Genomic DNA, 16,955 nt, shown 5'->3' with positions numbered 1-16,955 from the left:
GTGACTGGCCACAGTCAAGGTGATCTTCTGCCTGGTAACACACACCTCTACAGGTGCACGCACATGCACTGTAGAAATTACTCTCGACCGTCCAGATGTACTGTAAACTGGAGGGCCAGACTGTACCTAGCTAGGATCAAAGCCAGTTCTCCTTTTCACGAAGTTCATATGTTAACCATGAGACCAAGGTGACCTCCCAAATATAGGTTGGTGGCTTAAACCATCAAAGCATTATATAAGTGTAGTTTATCCACATCTTAGGAACACTATGTCTCTCTCCCTCTTGCTCTCTCTCTCTCTCTCTCTCTCTCTCTCACACACACACACACCCTTCTCCCCCCTCAGTACGGCTGAAATGTGACAAATGAGAGAGTAACGTGAAAAATAAGGTCACGTTGGTTCCCATAGGCAAGTCTAGCCTCCCAGTGAAATGTGAGGTAATAGCTGGTACAGATTACCAGGGCGTCAGTGTACGTCTTAAATGCTAGTGACAATATTGACTAGGCTTGGCAGACAGTGGCTGGGGCTGGGAGCACCGATGGTGGCGACCAGGCAGTCTTACCCGATGAGGGGATGTGGGCAGGCAGCCACGCTGAGCCCAGACAGGCCCGGAGAGATCCAGAAAGATCCAGAGGCCCGGTCCCTGGGGTGAGAGAGGGTTCAGGGCGAAACCGCGAACCAATCAACAGCCGGTCCATGAAACTTCACACACCACGGCCAAGCCGCACCTGCAGAATCACTTTAGTCAGAGAGAGAGAAAGAGAGAGCGAGAGTCATAGAGAAAGACAAAGAGATGGAGAGAGAGAGACAGAGAGGGCGACATAGAAAGAGAGAGACAGAGAGAGAGAAGAAACAGGAGAGAGAGAGAAGAAACAGGAGAGAGAGAGAGACATAGAGACAAAGAGATGGAGAGAGAGAGAGAGAGAGAGAGAGAGGCAACGGAGGAGACAGAGGGAGGAAGAGAAAGTGGCAAGGAAACCTCGGGGGTTACCATGACGAGGAAGCGAGGGCAGAAACACAAACAGAGGCGGGTGGCGCGCGGCTGTCATCTGGGAGACGTCTGACAGTTCCTCTGGCCAGCCTGGCACCCAGCGTGGCACTGAGGTGGTCGCTAGGGAGGGCGGGCACACACGCACGCCCAGACACCGCTGTTTCTTTTCCCATACCCGTGTCTAATATTGTCTCTGAACAGTAGCTGCAGTTGCCATCGGGCGTCCACATATGTGTCACACGCGACCATAGAAATTCTCCCAGTCTGGTTCCTTTTGTGTGTTAGGCTGCCCCGCCCGTTCTTCTTCCTTTCTTTCTTTCTTTCTTTCTTTCTTTTTCTCTCTCTTCTCGTTTCTGTCGTCCGCCATACCTCCCCTGCACTCTCTCTCTCTCTTCCCAGCATCTCCATCCGTTCCCTCCACGCTCCCGATTTTCACGCTCGGTCGGGTGCAACCTGTGATCGCAGGAAGACCACCTGTGGCAAGCCAGGCTGTGACTGAAATGGAGGTAATGACACCACAGTGTGTGTGTGTGTGTGTGTGTGTGGGGGCGAGGGGGGTGAGAGTCCGATCTTCTCCCGTCTCCCACAGATGGGTTTAACGATATACAGAAGGATGCTCGCCGATGGTTAGCCACCATTCGAGAAGCTGCCTGACCGACATGCTGTCTGTGATGGGCAAAACAAAAGGCCACGCGAGACGTATCGAACCAACAGCGGGGGATGAACACCAAGAGGAGCGGAGCTCGGTGGAGGAGGAGACCGCTCAGCTCAAAGGAGGCGTCCCCGAGGAAGAACGTCGGACGCCCTTCCGTATCGATCCGGTGACGCTCGCCTCGCAACACAACAGCACTCTCCTTCCATCCAACAGACAGTCAACACATGAAGCGGACCAGATGAACCTTGAGGCATGCGATGTGTGTGTGTGTGTGTGTGTGTGTGTATGTGTGCAGCCTTGGAGCTCAGGCAGTATCTCCAGGAGGGACTGAAGTATATACAATACAGATGTATACAGTATTGATTTCCATCCCCGTGTTATACGTTAAGACCTCGGTGGGAGTAAATACGGCGTTTCGACAGCGTCCTCGCAAACCCGTTCACTGCGATCCCAGCAGCTCGCCCTCCTATACACGGGACGCGTCCTGCGACGGTATACATCGTAACCTGCATGCGGGGGTTTGCGAATCGCCGCAGGGGTGAGAGGCCGCAGCTCGCGCGGTGCCACGACACACTGGGGCCACCTGGTATACGTGACACCACCAGTGTGGGACATCCCTAGCAAAGGGTTAAAGTAGGTCAGGAGTAAAATATTCATGGCGAGGGCTTCACCGCTGCCTGCTTAGGGACGCATCCCTGGCCTCGGAGACTGCCAGCTGCCAGTTGCGAAGAGCCAGGGCCGACTGGCCTGTTTTTTTTTTTGGGGGGGGGGGGGGAGGGGGGGGGGTGTGAGTGTGTTGTCATGGGATCTGTTTTCATGGGGTAAGGTGACAGCAACTGCGAGTGCACATCTAACCCCGGGGTTATCTTTTGGACGTGATGCACGGCCACCGTGCAGACGTACATACTCACAAATGCACACACCCACTTGATGTAACTAGGACCAGGAGGGTGGTGACGCATGCAGTCTCTTGCAAATTGAACACTGTCCCCCTGGAAATGTTCGCGGCGTCAGGACGGGCTGCTTTGCTCGTCTGCTGCTGGCGTGACAGAGGTGGTTCGGGGGGATTCCACCCGCATGATGAGTTACCCTGACACCTACAGGCACCTGCTTTCCAAACCCTCCCCCTTGCCTATCGCTGAGTTTACACAATGTCCTTGGTTTGGGAGGTCGACCCTGGTACTCCAAACCTTCAACCACACCCAGCATTCTTTGAATGTGTCGATGCTTCCATGTCTCCAAATACTCACCGGTGAAAGAGAGGGCTTAGAGAAGGGTAGAGTTTCAGCACATCGATTAAAAGCCCCAGAGGCGGGGAAAGAGCTGAACGGAGGTCACATTTGAGTGAGCTCGCGGCGGTCACCCCGTGTCACGATCCTTCAAGTGGAACCAAAATGCTAATGCTCGATGCTAATGCTCGATGCTAATGCCAGATGCTAATGACGCGGCATTTTGAATGCCAGATGAAGGATCAGCAGGTCTCCACGACGCAATTCGGCGCTCTCCATCTCTCACGGCCGTTGAAGGGCCCAGGAGGAGGGAGGGGCGGGGGAGGGGCGGGGGAGGGGGGTTCAGGACAGCAAGGTCACTTGGCGTCACATCACAATCCCTCAAGCGGAAACCAAAACACCAAGGATGACGATTACAGACGAGCATCATCCAGCGATCACCGCTAACCCTCAATGGGCCCGCGTGTCGCTCCATCCGTAACGCAGCAGCCCGCGTTTGTCGCGTGCGGTGATCGTGCTGTATGCTCCAGGCCGTGTGATTCACAGCGGGAGGGTGAAAGACGGGGGGTGGCATATTGTTTCACCTAGCGAGGCGTTCCGCACACCCCTGTCGTCGTCACTTGTTCTACGGGAGTGAAAGTTGTGTTTTTCCATCTTTCCTGCTGCAGTGGAACAGAGAGAGCCAGGACTCAGCACTGTTCCTCGCTCTGAACATTGAGAACACAGGGCCGCACAGCGCACCACAAACAAACATACTAAAAATACAAACCAGGCATATCCAAACATTCCCCCACCGGTTAATGAGCTAGCACTTTTAAGAGACTCCGGCTCCGTCTCCACACCACACACTGATACCTTGAGGAGAACCGCGGTCGGAAAAGAGAAGGGGAAGAAGAGGGAGTCGGGAAATGAAAGGAGGAGGGGGGAGGGAGAGGCGAGGAGGAGGAATCAAACAGTGCCGGGAGAGAAAAGGAGAGCAGGAAGAGGGATGTGTTTCTCCTCTCTCTCTATCTCTCTCTCTCTCTCTCGCCCCTCATATCTCTGAGGCAGATGATGGGGGGTAGATGAGGAAGGAGGGGGGGGAGGTGTCTTGGTGGAGGTTGGGGATGAAGAGGGGGGTGGGAGGGGAGGGGGGGAGGGGTGGTTGAAGGGAAGCTGTCGCTCCTGGCGAACAAGCGTGTGAGTAAATAGACTCCTGGGGGTTCGGGGTGTAGGAGGGGGGAGGGAGGTGAGGAAGGGAGGTTAGGATAGGGTGGGGTGTGTGTGTGTGGGGGGGGGGGACCAGGGAGAGAGCAGCTTCTGTGGCTGGGGGTGGTTCCAGGCTGCCTGCGTTGATGAGACACCAAGCTTCCCTGGCCTTCACACCCACCTGCTAGCCCCCCCCCCTCCGTGCCCTCTCCTCACTCCTGCCAGTCTCCCAACATTCTCCCAACCCCCCCCCAACCATCCTCCAACCGTTCCCCTCCCCACGAGCCTTTACCCCCTTCCCCCTGTACACCCATCCCCCTTCCCTCTCTCGGCCTCTCTCCATGCCCCCCTCCCCCTCCATGCTTCATGTCCCCTGGGCATGTGTTGCAGTGCGGAGGGTGGGGGCGGAGGCTGGTGAGGGTTGGGGGAGTTGGTTGGCGTGGGGGGGGGGGGGGGAGAGAGATATCGCCGCCAATCCTTTGATCCTGTGTAAGCTGATCCAGCACAGCAGCGCCACTGGTCGCTGGCATCTCCATGACGTCGTCCTCTCTGAATCTGGCGAGGGGCCCCTCCAGGCCCCTCCTGCTGGGATCCCCCAGTCTAGACAGGCGCTGGAGCTGCTGGCTAGCATCCTGGCTAGCAGAAGCTCTCGTACCTGTGGGAGGAGAGGAACTAAGATGTTATTTTTCCTAACAGTGTGAACAGTACAAATCACATATAATCTCATATTTTCAGTTCTGATTTGGGCCACTTCCATGACACCAGTTCACACTGGAATCTGATATTGGCTACTGTGCATTTCAAAAAACAATCTGAACAGCCAAAACAAAAATGGGATCAGAGCTGTAAGTCTGAATTGAGCACCAAGTCGGAAGTGTGAACGTAGCCTTAGTCTCCTTGGTCGTTTGACCAATTTTTATTTTAGCTTTTAACTTGAATTTTACTTCAAGTTGCTTACTGACATGGCGTGGTTTGTTCATTCCTCAGTTTCAATCATAGCCTTCAGCTCAAAATGTTCCTCCTCAAGTTACTGTTTGCGATCTATACCCTGACATTCGGAATATTGGTGGTCAGATAATGGAGTCTCTGGCCAAAAAGCAGTGAGTTCCTAACTGTTTTCCATCTCTGGCCATGTTCATGAATTAATACTAGTATATTTATGTCTAACCTGAATCTGGAGGAAAATAACTAATCGTCAGCACAGCAGTGTGGGGAGCCAGACATAAACAGACTTCTGGGTCATTTAAAACATCGCTCTCTGCCAGCTTTAAGGCGACCAGTCAGCAACAACAAACTCAAAATGGCCGCCATAGGCCTCCTCCACTGTTTCTTCAGCCAGGCTTCTCTGGGGCACCACTGTGAAAGGAGGCCTGCAAGGGTGTGCACAGAGCTCCACTTTGTTTTTTAAACCCGTTTTCTAATCTAATTACAGGGGGGGGCATTTTTTGTTGTTGTTTAAACTGCTTTCATGACTGTTTGATTTTAGCTGCGGCCTGGGCGTCCTCGCCCTACCAAACCTTGCCTAAGCGGCGGAGAGTCGCTGAGCCGGCAGTTTTGGCCCGTTACGCTCGCCCTGGAATGTTCTACCCTCTTAATTACAGAAAGCTCCATGAAGAACACAGCGTTGACTTCACTTAGCAAAACGCTTTCCTGTTAATTCACTTGCCGCCCAACGAATGATCCCACCATTTGGTTTTAGAGGGCCCCACCACGGCTGTAAATTGGTGTTTACACGACAAAGATAAAACGCAACAGTATATGTGGAACAGCGGAGCAATGAATTAAAATAAAAGGGCTGCCAGGATTTCCTCTGGTAATTAATTAAGTATTTAAAATCACAGCAACGTTTAATAGTGGACAAACCATAACTATCCAGTGTATCGTTACCAGGTAGTCTTGTTCAGCTTCTGGATAGCTTCAAACTAAAACAAACAGTTCAATGACACATGATAATTATACATATTAGGGACGTGTAATGGAAAATATTCTGCTTTCTACAGACACCACTGTAAGTGTCTGGCTGGATACATCAAAGCGATTGTGAAAAAATAAACAATTAGCCATGGACTGGGAATATGTTCATAAATAATGTATTTCTTTTTTTCTCTTAGAAAATAAGTTTTGCAATTGGTAACCTTATATAGATCTAAAAGTTTTCATGCTGTGAATTGACACACAAGATATTAGCCTTTCCCCTAAAGGCCACCCCACGAGCAGAGTAAAAGAATGCCAATGACATTTGCGAATTATCAAACTGACACAGAAAACTTCTGAACAAAAGTTTGGTGTTAGCATTTGAATTGGAGCAGTAATTGAGCAGGAAATAAAACTTTGGATACAGATGAATTTAATACAAATTGTAATAACGTAACTGTGATATAGGCTATGAAATGCCAACAAAGACCTTTATTATAGAATGTATTTTATGAAATCTATAATAATGATTGATACATGAAACAACATTATTTAATGAAGAATAGTTCAAACGCACTGGCGCACCGACACACACACACTCAGACACACGCACACACAGCCACACACTGCCACACACACACAGCCACACACACACAGCCACACACACACACACACAGCCACACACACACACACTGCCACACACACACACATACTCCCACCAGGCCCCCACACACCCTGGGGCGGATGGATGCCAGAGCGCTGGGAGCTGGTGGCCCTAGCAGAGGGAGGGGCTAGGAGGGGCAGCAGGATGAGAATCTTCCCGCCTGTCCGTCACCGGGCTGTCAGAGCCTTATCAACGCCAGACGCCCACCACCCGCACCTCAGCGACAGCAGCCAGCCCGCCCGCCAGCCCGCCACCCAGGGACGCCGCGGGAAACAGAGCCGGGGCCCCTGAGAGGTGTGACAACGTCACTGGGCACAGGGGCCACTTAACACTGCACACACACACAGACACACACACACACAGACACCACACAACTGCCACTCGGTCACTCCTACACAAAACAGATGCCATTAAGAATTTTCGAAAGAGTGAGATGTCGTTCCAAGTGGATTGGATCACGTTTCTTTCATCTTAGAAAACCTTTTTTCGAATAGACGTAGCGGGTGGATCTGATAGATCTCGGCTTTTCCGACAAACAAAACGGCATCGACCAAAGACGGAGAGCTTTTATGTGGTACTAGAAGGTAAGAGGTTCAACACTGGGTGGTCTGAGATGAGTGACAGACCCACTCTAATCCACTCATCCGGTTTTCTATGTCTCACTCCATCTTTCTGTTCCTATCTCTCCGTGTTTGTGTGTGTGCGTGTGTCTCTGCATGTGTCTGACTGTGATGCAGAATGTCGAGAGCCCCATGTCTTTCCTGTTTGATGAGTCAGCCCAAATCTCTCCCAGCTTGGCTACTTGTTTGTTTGGGATCTGTGGGTTTTCTTCTGAAAAAAAAAGCAAGCAAAAAACAGCAATGTTGTTCAATATTTGGAAGACTTGGGACTGTCTGCTCAAATATTGCCCCATGGCTGTTAGGCTGCAGGAGAGGGAACAAGACTTTCAGTGAGACTGACAGTGAGATCTCTGTCAGCGGCCAACACTCTGTTTATCCGTCTGTCTGTTGGTTTATCTGTCTGTCAAATTATCCCTCTCTGTAAACATTGCACCGTGAGCTGAATTTTAATTGACACAGGCCCGTCCGATGGTCATGTGACCAGGGTGTTTGGGATTGCACTCTTGGATAGGCCTTTCTCATTGGTCGCCCCCCAAAAACCTTAGCATTAGCTTATGGTGGCCCTTTAAAAAGCGATGCGTTTCATAAACCCCAAGACTCATTTCAGCACTGCAAATACATCAATATACACATAACTCTCAAAGTAAAGAGAACATATTTCTAAAATGTGGGTTCTAATCTGTTTATGAACCGCACGTGGGGCAGGAAAAATGTTTTCAGTCTCAGTGTCTTTTTGACAGCAGTCAGACTCAGTATCAACTCATAATATTACTGATATGTGTATCATAATATTAGTTTCTGCATTAAATCAAAGTTGCTCGGGGTGAAATCGAAACTGCTTATTTTGTGCCAACATATGCACAGCAGACTTCCTTCAAATGCCTGGCCTCACCTTAACATTATGAACCTGGTACTGTCTACCTGTCATTTTCCCTGCTGCCACAGTATACAGCAAAATTACACAGGTTGGCTCCTCGAGTGACAGAAGCTTTCATTAAAATCAGATCAGCACGGATGAAAATATCCTCTGTTGAAAATCTCTGATTCCACACGGGTTACACAGCAAACAGACGACTAACATAAATAAATGGGATATCAGTGCCATGATTCATGGATGCATGAACGTTTGTCACTAAGTATCAGAATGATCTCTCTTCGCCTCGATAACCCATGTCAAAATATCTTCCCTCCCTCCTCTCTCGAAGATAAATCGATGCAATGTGCTCCACGCACTGAACCAATCCATCATAAATACTTTATGACTGACCAAAACGAATAAAATGAGTAACTCACACTGAAAGGACTTTTATGGTGATTAAAAGATTTGGCCAAAAATTGTCTAACCAGAATAAATTATTTTTATACAGGCCGCAATGAAGTCTCCGACGACTATGTTTGCATTGGGCGCTGGCCAGAACATTAAATTCACTTCCATTTAACTTCAGGAATGGTTGCTAAGGAGTCGGTGTATTGACCAAACATCTCATTCACTGCCATTCAGCGACTGGTCTTGAATTGTCACAGCTATTTTATTCATTGCCCCTGACACGCTCAGTGAGAGTATACGAGGGCAGGGTTTGACATGTGTAAATAGACAGCCCCTGTGCCACGCTCAGCCAACTGTTCTAGTCACTTTCAAAACCCCGGTGCAGTTTCCAGTCACCCCATTTGTCTGCCTCGTGCTTCAATTAGGTGTATCGGCCAAGCCCCTTAACTGGCACAGCTATAACACACACCCGCACACAAACACAGTACAGTGGCGCTAAAGTTCGGCGGCGGTGTTTTTCTTATGCGTTTTCGTTCAGCCCTTTTGTCTGCAAATGCTGACACCTAATACAAGCCATGGAGTGTGGTTCACACACACACACACACTTGTGCTGTATCCAACTCTCTGTGGAGATATCAAACGGCGTACATGGGTCTTTAGATGGAGGGGTGACGGTCGTGACCACCAAACGTACGCTCGTTCATTTCTGTACATTTCCACACGTACGCTCTCAGGAGATGTGTTGAGCAGAGAGAGAGAGAGAGAGAGAGAGAGAGAGAGAGAGAGAGAGAGAGAGAGAGAGAGAGAGAGAGAGAGGGTTAGGGAGCATTGGAGAGAGCTGTTGACTGAGACACGGAGCCACCCAGAATGCCAGCTCAGTGTGCAGAGGGGCAGAAAGGGGGACCAGCATCCGACCACTTCACACCGTCTGCGGGGTGTGTGGACACAGCACCCGACTACACAAACACTCTGTAGACTGTACACTCTCCATTGCTACCATGTCAAGGAAGGCAACTCAGCATTGGCCCCGACAAAGTATATGCGTTCGTGTGATCGGAGTCTGTCTGTCGAGCGGATGATTTATTATACAGCGCACAAGTCCGCGTGAACCAAGGTGCCGGCTTGTCGGTATCTCGAAACGAGAAGCGTCGCGGAGCTTCGCTCGGATCTGTCGTTCCGGCGAGTTCCCGAGAGGCGTGCGATGCGCCTGCGAGCGTGCACGTATGCGTGTGTCTGTCTCGCGTGTGTGTGGTTGACGGAGGAGGAGGCTGGCGTGTGGAAAAGCAGCGCCGAGCTGCAGGGCCCGCGCGCCCTGCCAAAGAAAACGGTGGTCGGAAGAGTCTGCTAATAGAGCAGAAGGCATGTCACCTGAAACTAGAATCATCTAAAACCAAGAAACCACAGCAGGCAGGCATCTCCCCGGCCCTCTATTAATGGCCCAGAGGCCCACGGGCCCCGCGCCACCTCCTGCCGGGGTCCTCCCATTAGCTGGGGGACTCTTCCGCTCGCGTGCCCGCCCTCCCCCGCCGCTCCGCGGGACGCCCGGCTACGTCCGATGCGCTATTAGCGCCCGTTCCAGCGTCTGAGCTCACCTTTCTGTGGTTTCCGTCGAGAGAGAGAGAGAGAGAGAGAGAGAGAGAGAGAGAGAGAGAGAGAGAGAGAGAGAGAGAGAGAGAGAAAAAGGGATTGTGCCGGAGAGACCCTTGTCCACTCCCCGTTCGCAGTTTGCACGCACCCGCATGCTGGCACACACACACACACACACACACAGCGATGCTTATCCTACTTAGCAGCCTCTCATAGTCGATGATGAGGTTAGCCTGGCTCGAGCGTTTGAAAGAGACCGATGAGCTCGGGGCTGGGTGTGTACGTTTGGTCTCGACATGCTGTTGAGACGAGCAGGGCTAGCTGGAGTTTATCTTTAGCTTCTGCTGCTACGGCTGTGCTTTTCAGAATGTGTTGACCCTGGTCCTAAGGGTTAGCAACGTGCCACACACACACACACCGAACCACACGCTTAGTGTCGTCATGGGAGTCTTGTTTGAAAGCCAGACCTCCATTGACACTGCTACACACACACACACACACACACATACACCCACCCACACACTCATAAACACACCTACTCCCTCACACACACGCACTGATAGCTATGGTGGTCATTTATTCATTCACACTGTTTCATATGTTTCCCACCTGCCTGTGACAGCTGCTGCCAATCAAGACCAGGGTCAGCCACATCCTCCAAGGACTCGACCGTGCTTAACCAACGACTCAGATCAAGTAGAAGACCTGCTAAACAAGCAACTCAGAGAATCCGAACTGCAATACGGTAGTCAAGTACATGTTATGAACTGAGGGTTCTATGAATAACGCATTCAAAGGCAATAATCAGAGAAGCCAGAGATTGCTTTTATTCGTCATTATAAAACAGGGTCAACTTCCAAAACGAATCCCGAAGAGCGTATTGAAAACAGTTTCGAACGAATTAGCCCCTCAGACTTGATAGCGCAGTAGCGAGGCTGTTTCGCTACATCCCTTTGTTTACTTTATCTCTGAACTTGAATCCCATTCTTTCCGAGGGGCTCTTCCACAGCAGCCTGCAGTTTGTGTCTGCTCTCTCTGCACCTGAGCAGCGGAGCGGGGGGGCCCCCTCTGCCACAGCAGCACTTTGGTGACAGTCTGGGGGTGGCTGAGGAGACGGAATCGTGTCAATGGCGGCCATTAAAAAGGACCACACACTCTCCAGTCACCGGCGAGGCATGATGGATGATTATCTCAAGGTGTGACAGGTGCTGTCACGGTGGGGGAGCTCTCTCTCTCTTTCTCTCTCTTTTTCTCTCTCTTCTTACTGCCTCTTTTCACTTCTATTCCTCTCTCTCTCTCTCTCTCTCTCTCTCTCTCTCTCTCTCGTTTCTCTCCTTCTGTTCCTGTGTGTGTCTCGCTCCTGCTTGAAGCCCCCCCCCCCCCCCCCTCCTCCACCCCCCCCCCCCCCCCTTCCCCCAGTCCCTTGGACAGTGGACAGCGCTTTAACACCACGGTAACATCAGCCTATTGACACACTCCAGATAGCGTCTCGTAGCTAATGAGTGTCTGAGCGTCGTGTCTCCCTCCCTCTCTCCCCCTGCCCCCTCGGCTCTGCGCGAGCCCCCTCTCCCTGTCAGGGGAGCGGGGAAGGGAGAGAGCGGAGACCAGAGACATCTGGCCTATCTCCTGCACAGGCCATTAGAAGCTGCTGCAACCAGACACTACACTGACACACCATATCCCGCCTGCCACGCAACACGCTCATAATCACATTGTGTACGGCTCTGCAATGTCCAGGTCCATAGCACCACTCAGCAGCCGCTGCAAGCCCACTCACGACGAGTTCTCTACTGGACTGTTTATTGCCGTGCCCGATGTCCAAATGGATCTGTTTTGTTGAAATATCCTAATAGCTGACTCTTCATTACTGTATGAGTCATTGTATGCCTTTCTGGCGATCTGAAGTTATTTAATGGGATACAGGGCCAAGTCAGTCATATATTGTATGTGTTGGGGCTTTTGTTTTGATTGTCTGTAACCAGGAAGCGCGCGCAGATTTCAACTTTGACCTTGGATTAAAAATAAAACACAGAAGCCTTACATCGTCCCTTGCTGGTAAGGGGGATTCCCAAATGGAAAATTCCAGCTTGCTGGCAGCCAACAAACACAATGTTGGGTACTGTAACTTTGCATTAAACTACATCATACATAGTTACATGCTAATTACTGATACAGAGAGTTCATGTTTTTTTTTCCGACAGGTGACCTACTGATTTTTCAACTGACCTATGCAGACCCTGTCCTTTCTTCTATCTCTTTCTTTCTCTCTCTCTCTGTCTCTCTCTGTCTCTCTCTCTCTCTGTCTCTCTCTCTGTCTCCTCTCTCTCTGTCTCTCTCTCTGTCCCGCTCTCTCTCTGTCTCTGTCTCTCTCTCTATCTGTGATTCTGTTGGACCATGTACGATCTTGCAGCATACCACCAACTGAGCTTCACTTCCTGCCAATCCACTACACACCGTAAATGCACGGCATGCACACAAAGAAATAAATCAGAGTTCAAATTATGCATTGAAAAATTGAAGTAATTACAATGGCCTATTTTGAAAAAAGAAACGAGCAAAAATGAAAGCAGCCAATTAGCATGAGGAAAAGAACCCAAAATAACACAAATAAATACAATAAATAAATACAATACATTCATTAGTCAATGTTGAATAATGGCTTTTAAGAAGAAGAAAAAACGGGATAATCCCAAGACATTACGATCCTTCAGATACCTTCATTAAAGGCTGTTTCCCTGTATGTTAATAAGATGTCTTAGTCATAATATTGTTTGGAAAGAGAAAATTCTAATTTGTTTCTCCTGCTCATCCCACAAACAATAAAAGAAAGCTTTTTAGAGTGAGGACTTGCTACCACAAAAGGAGGACTTTTATGGTCAAAAGCCCTTTTGGTATTTTCTACAGATTTGTCTAAATGAAGCTTTAATTGCAGATTATTGTGAATGACAGTTGTCGTAAAACTGCTGATGGGATTAGGACGCAAATAGAGGGTGCCTAGTGTGGTGCTTTCTCTGGTGCACCAGGTAAATAAGTCCTCTTGACCCTGGGTTAAACACAACCTGTGAACATGGTCAACTTGGACTAAAACATAGAGAGGCAGATAAAGCTCATATACATGGACAGAGATAAAAACACATCCTTTCCTTCCCAAGCTTCCACAGCAGTGAGAGAGAAATGTAATAATCCAGAATTCTCTATGGTTACCAGCTGGATTTAAGCCATGAGGACAGACTGTGAAATGAAGAAGCCCCCCCCTTTTCCCTCTGGGCTGATGGTATCTTCCGAACGATATCAATTTCATTCTCGGTGGACAAATTTCCAGGCGCTGTGAAATGGTCCAAATAGCGTTACAAATGGAAGGAGATAAAAGGGTTAAACTAATTGCAGTTAGATCGTAATAAAAGTGATTCTTTTTATTCTATGTCTACTAAGGAAGACTGTCTGCACCATTCTCAATAATAACTGGCTGATTAAACTTTTTTTCTCCCATCTACTTTATTATTAAATGAAACGCAGCCTTAGTAAGACCAAATACTATTGCCTATCTCTGAAGAGAAAGTATTCGACATGCTAATTTTGAATTATCACACTCGCAGAGCGTCTACGCACGATGCATGCCCCAGACTATCTCTCTGTCTCTTGTTAACACTTTATTGTGTTCTTGGTTTGAAATTAATTCAAGTGCCAAGATATGACCAATCTACTGTCAAATACGTTTCATTGCTTTTTAAACTGTGCAATATGCTGATTTGGCTTTGATTTCTGGGGATTGCTAGGATTCTCAAAGTGATTCTTTTGTGACGCCTTTGTTATTGAAGCCGTCAAAGCTGATGAAGTGTAGATGGATGAGGCCTGTCACTTGGACTGAAACACAGCACTCATGGGAGTCAAAACCCACCCGGAGAAACAAACAAGACACGATGCTTAGCCTGTCATATGTTCTATCTATATTTTTCTCAATAATCTGTATAGTAGTTTGAAATCAAATAAAAAAATACAAATCAATACCATCCATTGCAAAATGCAGGTTTTTAAAAACAAGGAATATCCAAAATGTTGTAATTTTTTATGGAATTGACAAGTATGCAGTCGAGAAGCTGAGTTGTACTTTGTGTTGCACTTCATGTTTGTTTTACATATAAAACGTACAGTTACACCTAAGACAACTGAGAAGACGATACAAACTGGAAAAACCTGAGTCTTCTTTTATCTTGATCCCAATTTTGAATTAAGAGAAGAGTGGTACTGTACAGTATGTCTTTGGACAGACGGGGCCAAATGAGTGTTACAGTACTGCACACACCTTCCTACCATGTCAGTTTATTTAACGGCGGGCTAAGCTCCATTATGTCAAAACTCATTTCCTGTCGTAAGAAAATCAAACAAGCCAGTCTAAAATAGAGGGAGAAAATTGTGAAAATTGCACTGCGAAAAATGAATTCAGCCTCACGGAAGGCTGTGGAGTAATGAGTTTGAGGGACGGGTGTGTGGATGTTGTTTAGATGAGTTCCACCAGGTAGAACACAACTCTGTACACCTAGTAGAACAAAGTGACACAAACCCTCTGCTTAGTGACAATACAAATTGCTAAAAAAGAAAACATCTGTAATCACTACGTACTTTAAGAAACACTTTTAATAGTATTTCGTCTGGAATACTTGCTTCATCAAAGAAGTCAATGACATTGACAGAACAATCCTTTTTCTTCAAACGTAATAAACAAACTCGGCAAGTTCCGAGTTGCGTTCAGACAAACGAGTTGTTTGAAACTGCCCCATTGTGTGTGTCGCAAATTCACCCACCTCAAATAAACTTTTCCATAGTTCACCAAATAGAACTAATGACCTTGAAAGGGGAGCAAATTAGCAAACACACAGTGCCATCTGTGTGCCCTGCAGGCAGACAAATTATTCCGTCTTTGCCAAGGTACTCTAATGAAGCTCCTACATTTTACATGCAAATCTCTAATCTTACTCCTCTTCCTTGCCAGCGTCTCACTGAAATAAATATATAAAACCCAATTATGATTTAATTAATAGAAATCTACTGTTCCGTGCAATAGATACTTTGGCTCGGGTGATTTTGACTTATTAGTTGCGCCGTGAAAGCGCTCGGCGGCCTCACGTCAAGCCCCCCCACCCCCCTGCTGTCCAAACAAGCCCCCCCGGGCTGTACGGACGCATCACAAACCCGGACACGAACCTCTGACCCTCTGACCCCTGCTGACAGCACACGGAGATGCTACGCTGGAACGATGCTGTCATTGGTGCACGCCTCCCGACAGGGTCTTTTGTCTGCGAGCCAGTGGTCAGTGAGGATTCACTGAGTGAAGGGGACACCTTGGTCAGTGTTTGTGTCCGTGTGTGTGTGTGTGTCCGTGTGTGCGTGTGTGTCCTCTCGCTGTGTCTGGGTGAGGGTTCCAGACAAGCTTCATTAGCCTCCTAATGCCAAGGTGTTGTCTGAGTGAATCCCAAAGCGGGGCCTCTTCTCTACCCCGCAACACAGAGGACAAGACAGACAACCTCTCTCTCTCGCTCACTTTGTGCACACACACACACAGACTCGCACACGCGCCCTCACTCACTCACACACTCAGACTAAATCAAGTACTGCTCAAACTCTGCCTGGAACTCCAGGGAGCCACACTGTTCATCTCAGTCTGATTATTTCAATGTGTGTGAGTCATTCTCTCAGCCCGAGTCAGAATCTTGCTCCATCCAGACCTCTGGGACTTCATCCCTCCAAATGCACATCAATCAGCCTCTCGCGTAAAGTGGCTCCGCAAACAAACTCCCGAATAACACGCTGTCACGTACGCAGACCGCGGCGCAGACACACACATCTGCACACCTACTTACGCACAAACACCCCCCTCCCCCCCCACACACACACACACACAGCCACACTGTTCTCTGGAAGTCATCCAGGGAGACCCAGGCCGGGCTGTCCTCTTGCCCCTGCTGATAGGAGAGTAACCTGGCTAAGCGCCACTGAGCTGGCCCCTGTCACGCCAGTCAAGTGCTTCTCCATACAAGGACATGTCTTTGTACCGCCGGCCTCTCTGTCCTACATGACTGCAGTCAGGGGGGCCGTGAGCCAGTCTGGGCCTGTAAGTGAGTGAAAAGACAGGCTTGGATGACTGCTAGATTGTGTCAGTAGGAGGTCGAAGGCATCGTCGAAGTGGATAGGGTGACGCGACACGGATCATGCCTTTTATTGTAGAGTGCTTTTTTTCATCTTTCAAGATGGTGAGTCAAGATTCCTCTGGTGCAATGTACGAGCAATGTTTTTGGGGAGGAGCATTTCGCGGTATCTGTCAAGTCCCGCCTCTCCCGGGGCTCCCGGACCCGGAAAGAGAGAGCGGCATCAGTGTTCTTTTAATCTTCTCTTTCTTTTGTCTGTCTTTCTCTAGTCTTTTTTTTTCTTTCTCACTGTCTGTCTCTGCCCGTCTCCCTTCCCCTCTCTCTCTCTCTCTCTCTCTCTCTCTCTCTCTCTCTCTCTCTCTCTCTCTCTCTCTCTCTCTCTCTCTCTCTTCCTCTCCCTCTCTCTCCTCTCCCTCTCGCTCTCTCTCTCTCTCTCTCTCTCTCTCTCTCTCTTCCTCTCCCTCTCTCTCCTCTCCCTCTCGCTCTCTCTCTCTTTCTCTCTCTCTCTCTCTCTTGCTCTCTTCCTCTCTCTCCTCTCTATCTCTCTCTCTCTGTCACTTTATCTGTCTCGCTTTCCAATGGGGGATCCGATGACTGATCCAGAGTGATTTTCCCGGGACTGCGGGGATCATGGGCCGGCTATCAGGGCCTTTCAATCACGCCCAGGCGCAGCACAGGGCCGATAACAGGGCCTTAA

Source organism: Osmerus mordax, chromosome 28, assembly GCF_038355195.1.
Source record: "Osmerus mordax isolate fOsmMor3 chromosome 28, fOsmMor3.pri, whole genome shotgun sequence".
NCBI classification, from domain to species: domain Eukaryota; kingdom Metazoa; phylum Chordata; class Actinopteri; order Osmeriformes; family Osmeridae; genus Osmerus; species Osmerus mordax.
Note: the sequence above shows the minus strand (reverse complement) of the source record.